Below are 8,824 nucleotides of genomic sequence, written 5' to 3'. Positions count from 1 at the left end.
TGTCAAATTATGAATGAAGAAACTTAATGAAGCAGATGGAATTAGAACCATTTTGCTGTTTGCTTGTTAACCATGGACACATGGCGGATTAAAGCTAGTGAGGACTTGGCATGTGCTCGGCAACATTAACCATTAAGGTGGTAAGTCAGCGCTCGGCGCGCAACTCCGGTCAAGTATCTCGTGAATCACTCTAGCTCGACTTTCAAATTACTCAAGTTCGGCTCGATTCCTTTCTAGTTCTATTTTTTTTTTTTCAGAAAATACACGTTCAACTAGCTAAATCAAAGAATTCGAGTACAAAAAACTAGATTCGGAACAAAGTAAAGTGTGAAGGGCTTCGAGTAATTTGGATAACCAATTGTGCGGAAGGGACTTGTTCCTTTGGACTTTGGTGATCCAATCCACAAACTTGTTAGACTCTCTGCTGTAGTGGGCAATCTCAAATTTGCGAAGCCTATGAACAACTTTTGGCCTTGATGAGAATCAGACTAGTCAATGTGGAGTATTCTAAATACTTGACTGGACGGCCCAATATCCTAATTGCGTTGTTGAATATCTTTGCTTATGTTCATGTAATCACAATCTTTTCTTTTTTTTCGGATTTCTGTACATAAGAAACATATCCTGTCTCAAGAAACGTATCCTAAGTGACCTTCAACATGCTCTTTTTGGACAAAACACGAAAATGTTTAGAAAGTAATTAATACATTTAAAAAGTTTAGAACCGACTTAACAAAAGTGCAATAGAGTTAAAACTTTTTTAACAATTTTCGTAATTGTGGGATCCCACATCAAAATTGCTCACATAGATAAACCTTGCTCAAATGTTCAATAACTCAGTTATACACTGTGTAAGAGTTTTTTTGACTTCTGTTGATCTCATCGCTCCAAAATTCTTAATTTAGGCTGCGTTCGTTTCACGGAAAATGGGCTATCTCTGGAAAACATTTTCCCAAAAGTCATTTTCCAGGAAAATGGCTATATTTTCCGGTGTTGGGCTGAAACTTAAATTTTGAGTGGAAAACATTTTCCTTTGTTCGTTAACTAAATTAATTGTTTAGAAAAAATTATCAAAAAATTAAATTTTAATATTTTTAATTGACCAAAAATATTTGTATTTTTAAAAATACAATTTTTATTATCTTCCACCATTCATTTATTTTTTCTTTTTATTTTTTCCTTTTCTTTTCCTTCCCCTTCCTCATTCCTCCTCCTCCTTCCTCCTTCCTCCGCCGCCGCACGCCTAACGATGGCTGCCCGGCGGCCGACAAGATCCGATCGCGATCCGCGAGCTCGAGGCTCGGCTGATCTTGCCCGAGCTCGCTGGAGGTTCGTCGGGCTCTGGCGAGCCGCGAGCTCGCCGGATCTGGCGACGGAGCTCGGGCTCCCGATCCAGGCGAGCCCGAGCTCCACCGCCAAATCCGGCGAGCTCGCGGCTCCCCATACCTCTGGCGAGCTCGGGCAAGGCCCGAGCCCCGCCCAGCTCGCCGGATCTGGCGAGGCCAGAGCTCCGCCCCAAGCCGGCGAGGCGGGCGAGGTCCGAGCTCGCCAAGCTCGGGCAGCCGGGCTTCCACAGATCGGGCTAGGCGGAGCCTCACCGAGCCGGGCCGGAGCTCAAGCTGGCTCACGACCACGGCCGGTCGCCGGTCGCCGGCCCTTTGTCGGGGCCGGCCACCGGCCAAGCTAAGGAAGAAAGATAAAAAGGAAAGAAAGAAAGAAAAAAAGATATAAGGTAGAAGAAGTTATGGAAAATGTTTTCCACTTTTCAGAAGTGGAAAAAATTTTCCTTATCTTTGAAAGTAGTTTTTACTATTGATGGAAAACATTTTCCTTAATTAGTTGATTTTCCGTGAAACGAACACCGGAAAATCCAGAAAACATTTTCCCTCGGGAAGTCATTTTCCGTGAAACGAACGCAGCCTTAGTTTAACATTTCTCTCTAGCTTCGCACGCAACTCAAGGCGTCGATGATTAGTATTTTTGTGTATGCCACAATGACTGTTTTGAATCTTATATCTTTCTGCTTAATTTGTCAAAGTGCTCGGAGAAAACAATTATCATAAGTAGTTGTTGCGTGTTTATCAGTACTCAAAAAGAATCAATGACACATAAAAATAATAAGATAAAAATAGAAAAATGAAAATCATGAGCCAGACCACGTGATGTGTTTTGAAATAAGAGGTTTGGATTTCCTTATTGAAATGGTAATTAGACGGATTTATGTGTCCTAAACAACACTATTGTACTAAAAATATATGCAGTCTATCCTCCTCTTCCCTTTTTAACAAAAAAAAAATTGGAGAATTTTTGTAGGTCCAAGTGGATCGGATCATATTCGTGGAGGGTAGTAGAAAGAATATCTTAGGCTTAATGATATGTACAATTATAGTAAATGCAATCTATCCTCCTCTTCCTTATTTAACAAAAAAAAAAATATTGGAGAATTTTTGTAGGTCCAAGAGGATCACATCATATTCATGGAGGGTAGTTGAAAGAATATCTTAGGCTTAATGATATGTACAATTCTAGTAAGTTATAAACCCAAGTTGCAAAATATATATTGTAAATAGGAATAAGTTTCTCGAATTGAAATTGCTTCTTGTCCATACCCAAAAGTCAGATCATTTTCCGTTGATTTCTCTGGTATTTTCCTTTTCCCGCATTTAAGGGTGCGCATGCCAATGTTTCTATTTCGGGAAACTATTTCTTTTCAAAAATAGTTTTTTTCTATTTCTACTATAGGAACAATTTCTAAGTAAAATAAAGTATTTGATAATTATACAAAATTTATATTTTTGGAATAAAAAAGAATAGAAATGCGTTTGATAAAATTTATAAATTTTATATTTATTTGTTTTTCTTCTTATTCACGGACCGCCAACCGCGCCCGCCACCGCATGATTGCCGCACGACCGCTGCCCACCACCGCACGACCGCCGCACGACCGTCACACGACCGCCACACGACCGCCACACAACTACTACACGATCGCCTACCGTCGCCGCCAACCGCCGACGTAGGATTGCCACCCACCGGCCGCGGTAGGGAGCGACGGTAGGCGATCGTGCAACGGTCGTGCAGCAGATCATGCGGCGATCGTGCAACGGTCGTGCGGTGGTCGTGCGACTTTGGTGCAGGTCGTGCGGTGGTCGTGCGACAGTCGGTGGTAATAGTAGGCGATTGGCTGCCGGTGGTGGCTGCGAGCAACAGGAGGTGGTCGATATTTAGCAAGTGGCTAGCGGTGGCTGCAACAAGGAAAAAAAAAAACTTATTTCTATAAATTGTTCTCGAGAACAAAAGTTATTTTTTTTTTTTTTTTGTTTCTTGTTTCTATTCCAAATCTATTCCCGGCCACTTTTCTATTATGGAGAATAGAAAAATAAGTTGGTGTTACCAAACAGATTTATGTTCCTTTTTTGTTTCGGGGAACAAAAGAACAAAAATTTGGAGAAATAGAAACGTTACCATATAGGCCCTTAAGTGTCAAACGGGAACTCCTAAGCTGTCCTAATGGGGGAGTCCAGACAAATCTATATTGAATGCTCTTTAACTCTGTATTAAATGTTGATTTGCCAAAATAGTGAGAGTCAGCTCGGCAGCTCAAGCCAAGGTTAGTGCTCTTGTAGAAACGCTAGTTTTCTTCTCTTGATCATGCTACAGATTATCTCCAACTAGAGTCGATTGTTTAGATATGGTAAGAGCTCTCACAAGTGCTGATCATTTCAAGTGGGATATACGTGTGCTTATCTTGAAAGCTCAAGATCATTTGAAAAACTTTTCCAATTTGAAGTTGGCCTATTGTAATAGAGAATCCGACAAAGTGGCAGACTGGGTAGCTAAGGCCCAAAGGAAAAACTCCCTACCTTAGAATTGGACCCTCTATCCCCCTCCCGATCTTTGGAGTCTTATTTGTTTTGATGCTATGTCGTTGTACTCACAAACTAAGACTTAAAGATGGTATATATATTGTTATTCTGACCCCAAAAAAAAAAAAAAAAAACTCTCACTCCCTTGCGGTATAAATGCCACTTCTGGCAATAGTGAACATCATTGAAGTCTTCACCTAAAGAGAGAGAGAGAGAGAGAGAGAGAGAGAGAGAGAGAGAGAGAGAGAGAGAGAGAGAGAGAGAGAGGAGCATGCGAGTGATGCAGGACCAGCAAGTGATCGGTGATGCAGCTCCGGGTCACGGCGATGGCAGTGGTGGTGGCAGTGGCAGCAATTGCATAGTGGCCATCGACTTGGAGGGGAGGAGCACCCCGCCACCTCCATCGCCTCGTGCGACCGACGACAACAAAAGCATGGATCATCATCAGCATCATGACGAGCACAACGAGCATCATCAGCCCCACCATGTACCTTTCTGATGCAAGCCTAGGGGAGGCTTTCTCAAACAATAGGATCGGGAGAGTGACTCGCGCACAAGAAACGGGACGAACAGTAATTTCAGCACTGCGCAAGCTCAAGAGAACAGTCGTATCTTTGTCGATACAGATCGCATCGACCTGATTCCAAAGCCAAATGAACAAAGACTTCTGGATCTACAATTTCTCTGTTTTGGGTTTTCTGAAATAAACACTGTAGGATAGTCGAAATTAGGTTGGAAGTAATGAACAGAATAGGAAAAGATAGGAACTTCGTTGGTTGCTCTTCTAGGCCTCCAAGGAAGTTGAAAGGGACACCGATTCTTCTAGATCGATGACTGCAACTCTTCAAGGATGCAGATTTCGAAAGCTCCGACTCTTCAAGGACGGAGTGAAAACTCTTCTAGGTTTTCAAGGGTTGAACTCTACAAGGTTCACGATACTTGCTTCAAGCAAAGTTTTTCATTCATCAAAAGCTTATCTGTCTTCTATAAGGGATTGGCTTATATCATCAAAGAAATAAAAACAGAACCTTGAAACTAGGAGAAATAAAGACAAAGTGTTGAAAACTAGGAGAAATAAAAACGGAGCATTGAAAATAGGAGATATAGTAAAGGGCATGGAAACTATAAACTAGTAAAGGCGTCACGCGAGCTTCCAAGGTGTCTTTCAAGCTTCCGGGATGGACTCAAGATGTCGTTATGGCTTCTCGGTTTCGTCAAGCTTTAATGCGGGCCGATCTTCTTGGTCGAGAGAGCCGGTCTTCAATGTGGGCTGCATCACTTTCGATCAAAAGCTCTCCTACCATCCGTACGAAGAGCTGTCGCGTATCTACTTCCATTACGTGTAGGTGCTCATTAAAAGCGTCGAAAGAAAACTTTTTGAGGAGTGACTGACGGGCTTCCGTTGTTTTTCGTGACAAGTAGAAAGCCGGCAGGAAAAACTGTTGGATGTATGCCCTAAAGCTACTATGTAATAGTTACATGTTAGGGATTTCAGTTGTACTATCATTATTATTATTTAATTAATGACAATGACATATTCATTAATTTGTCCAATTATTTTATATTTATGAATGATTTCATAAGATCAGTTGCAACTAGACCTATTCTTGAGACGTCAAGAATATATGTGACGGGTTCATAGTTAAACTCCATCATTGTAAGTTGATATTTTTCAGTTTAAAGCAATCGTGACTTGTTTCGTGCGTGCATAAGCACTGTCTGCAAGTGCACCTAGTGAACTCATCCTTATGTCAAGAACTGTTAGACAAAAGGCTGACCTTTAAAGCATAAACAACGCTGGTGCTGATGAAATTTTCATGCAGATAATGGTCATCTCATGGATTCTTGGCTTTGGAATAATCGCCATCAACATATATTACTTGAGCAAAGGTTTTGTGGGTTGGCTGAATCACAACAACCTACCGAGAGTGGCGAACGTATTTGTCGGGATCATTGTTTTTCCCTTCGGTAATCTATCTGACCTTCCGGGGGACGCTGTCGTAACTTTCATAGAGCCGATCAAGCACGACCCGACGAAATCTGGCAACATAGAGAGCGGGTTGAAGGATGCTGATGGGGAAGAGAAGGCAGAAGAAATACCGTACAGAAAAGATTTGGCCGATATCCCCTTCCTGATTAGGAAGTTGTGATTGAAGAGCATCTTCATACTGGTGTGGTCGAGTGAGCCGTGTTATGACTTATGAGGTCATAAGTTGCTGTATGTCCCGCAAGGCCAACTTCCTTAGCAGAGGCTCAACTGCTAACACCAAGCTTTGCTACTGTAATCTAAGTGTTCACGTAGGGCCACCGCCTGCCCACGCAGAACGAACCGCACAGCAGCAGCGTGCCGAGCCTGGTCGACAGCACCAACAGGACCACTCGCACCAGGATCACTGCTGCGAGCAGTCCCCTCCTCCCCAGAAGCTCCGCCACCTGCAACACAATCCACACATTCTTCATCACATGTTTCTCGAGTTTTTACTTCTTCTTCTTGGTCATGTCGGTGTCAAGGCCGACTTGCTTCTCAAGATACAAGATCCCCATGACGTCGTGCCAAGCTCGGCGGCATGGACTCGTGGCCAAGTGAGGGTGTTAAGAAGCAATGAAATGTTATTAAGAGCAGGACCAATCTATTAAAGGCCTTGCCACTCTACGAAAACAAGTTCCCGTAACCCTCTGTCGACTCGGCTTAAGCACTATCGCACCTGAGTCAAGCTCTTAATCGCTGCTGAGCTTTTCGATTACGCTCGGGTATATACGCTTTTGCATGGAAGCGGTCTTACTTCTCAAAAATCCAAATGGAGGGGAGTGAAAGTTCATGTGAACATGAACCAAATCGTGAATTTTACCAGCTGCTGCGTACCGTGATGATCCATGATAATATAATTATCCGTCTAGCGAGAACAGTAATTGATTTCATAAGAACTCAAAATCACAAACATGGCAAAAAGTTGTCTGAATTTGGTGGTTTTTCCTGTAATTCAAGGTAACATCTTTCGAATGGAGAGAGAGGACGTGGAATTTAGTTACCTCTTGAGGCACTGGAGCTTGAGAGCCAGACGATTCATAAAAGAAGCGCACCGCTTCGTCTTCTCTGTCCATCCGTCCCTCGAACTCTCCTCCCACCGCCCCCACCGCCGCCGCCCCGCTCAGCGGAGGGAACACCGTCTTGCAGATGACGGCGAGAGATTCCATCTCTTGCGAGGAGAAGCTGCCCCGAACAGCTTCTTCTCTCTCCCCTCTGATTATGTAAAAAGCGACAAGGAAAGCATAAAGACACTTAAGATTATTTAAGTGCGTCTTTATGCCAAGATCTTGCGGGATGCGTACATGTCACAGAATACAGCAACTTATGACCTCATAAGTCATAATACAGCTCAGATGCTCTTCAATCACAACTTCCTATTCAGGAAGGGGATATCGGCCAAATCTTTTATGTATGGTATTTCTTCTACCTTCTCTTCCCAATCAACATCCTTCAACCCACTCTCTATGTTGCCAGATTTCGTCGGGTCATGCTTGATCGGCTCTATGAAAGTTACGACGGCATCCCGGAAGGTCAGATAGATTACCGCGAAGGGAAAAACAATGATCCCGACAAATACGTTTGCCACTCTCGGTAGACTGTTGTGAATCAGCCAACCCACAAAACCTTTGCTCAAGTAATATATGTTGATGGCGATTATTCCAAAGCCAAGAATCCATGAGATGACCAGCCTTTTGTCTAACAATTCTTGACATAAGGATGAGTTCACTAGGTGCATTTGCAGACAGTGCTTGTGGACGCATGAAACAAGTGGCGATTGCTTTAAACTAGAAAATATTTACTTACAATGACGGAGTTTTTGTGTGGTCTCATCTTGCTGGTGCTGCTATTAAATTTGAGGAGAGGGATGAAAGCGAACGGAAGTTCAAAAGAAAGAATCATCTGCTCAGTTCCCATAAAAAGTTTTGCAATCAGTCAAAAACTGGAAGAGAAACATGGAGAAAGGCATATTTTGGAGGTTTCAAGTCGACTAGTTAGGAACCGATGCAATAATAATGAGTTGCCCTGCACCAGATGATCCGCCTATAATTAAGACAATAAAACTAGCCATGATGGTGATGCACCTTGTCAACAAATTCCTTATCCACTTCTTCATCTTTAGGTTTAGAAATCCCTGTATGTGATGCATACTCCTTTCAATTGGCAAGCTTAGTTTAAAGCAAATAAAGTTGAATTCAGTATCTAGCAGTCTTTTTTTTTCCCTGAAGAGACCTGCATTATGTATTGCCGGTGCCTGTGATGGTGGAACTTTGGCCGGACGCCAGCAGTGCGATGGCATATATGGTCAAGCTTGATCTTCCCAGCACATTCTACATTGAATTAAAGAATTATCAAAGGGAGAACTCTCAGGATAGCAACCGATCTTGTATACAAGAAATTACAAATAATCATGCACCTTTAAGAGACCCAATGCATTGTTTAGTGTGAAATTATTGCACGTGTCACTATTGCTATTGGAGAGATTGTTGGCCGAGCAAATGGCACCCGAGACCGAGACAACTGAAACATTTATCAGAAAGGCTACTAGTAATGCGAAACCGCTTTCTATTAAGGAAATATCTGCAGGCATCCTGCGAAGTCAACAGAGCATCGGTCATTGACTGTCAGAGGAGGCGGCGGCCTTCCCGGCGCTCTCCGAGGAGGAGGAGGAGGCGTGGCGCTTGGCAAGGGACGACGTCGTGGACGACGAGAACGAGGAGCGCCGGTGCTGGTTCGACATCTTAGAGGAGCGGCGGTGAGACCAGCAGTTCAACACGAATCGCTCTCTCCCCCAGCCCGCTCCAGCAACCCCTCTCCATTTCCCAACGGCGATGATGCATCCCCACCCTTTCTTCACAAAAAGGAAGGAGAGGGGGAGGGGAAAAGTGCCCAAAAAGTCCTAAACTCTTTGATTTTGTGCCGATTTAGTCTA

The 8,824-nt window shown here is 43.3% G+C and overlaps 1 pseudogene; it reads right to left on the bottom strand.

The window, feature by feature from the left end:
- Nucleotides 1-6,152: 6,152 nt before the first annotated feature.
- LOC120294518 lies at nucleotides 6,153-8,510 on the bottom strand (annotated as a pseudogene).
- Between the last annotated feature and the right edge of the window lie 314 nt (nucleotides 8,511-8,824).

This window comes from Eucalyptus grandis, chromosome 6 (genome assembly GCF_016545825.1).
Source record: "Eucalyptus grandis isolate ANBG69807.140 chromosome 6, ASM1654582v1, whole genome shotgun sequence".
Lineage (NCBI taxonomy): Eukaryota > Viridiplantae > Streptophyta > Magnoliopsida > Myrtales > Myrtaceae > Eucalyptus > Eucalyptus grandis.
Note: the sequence above shows the minus strand (reverse complement) of the source record. Positions and strands in the feature narration are given on the sequence as shown.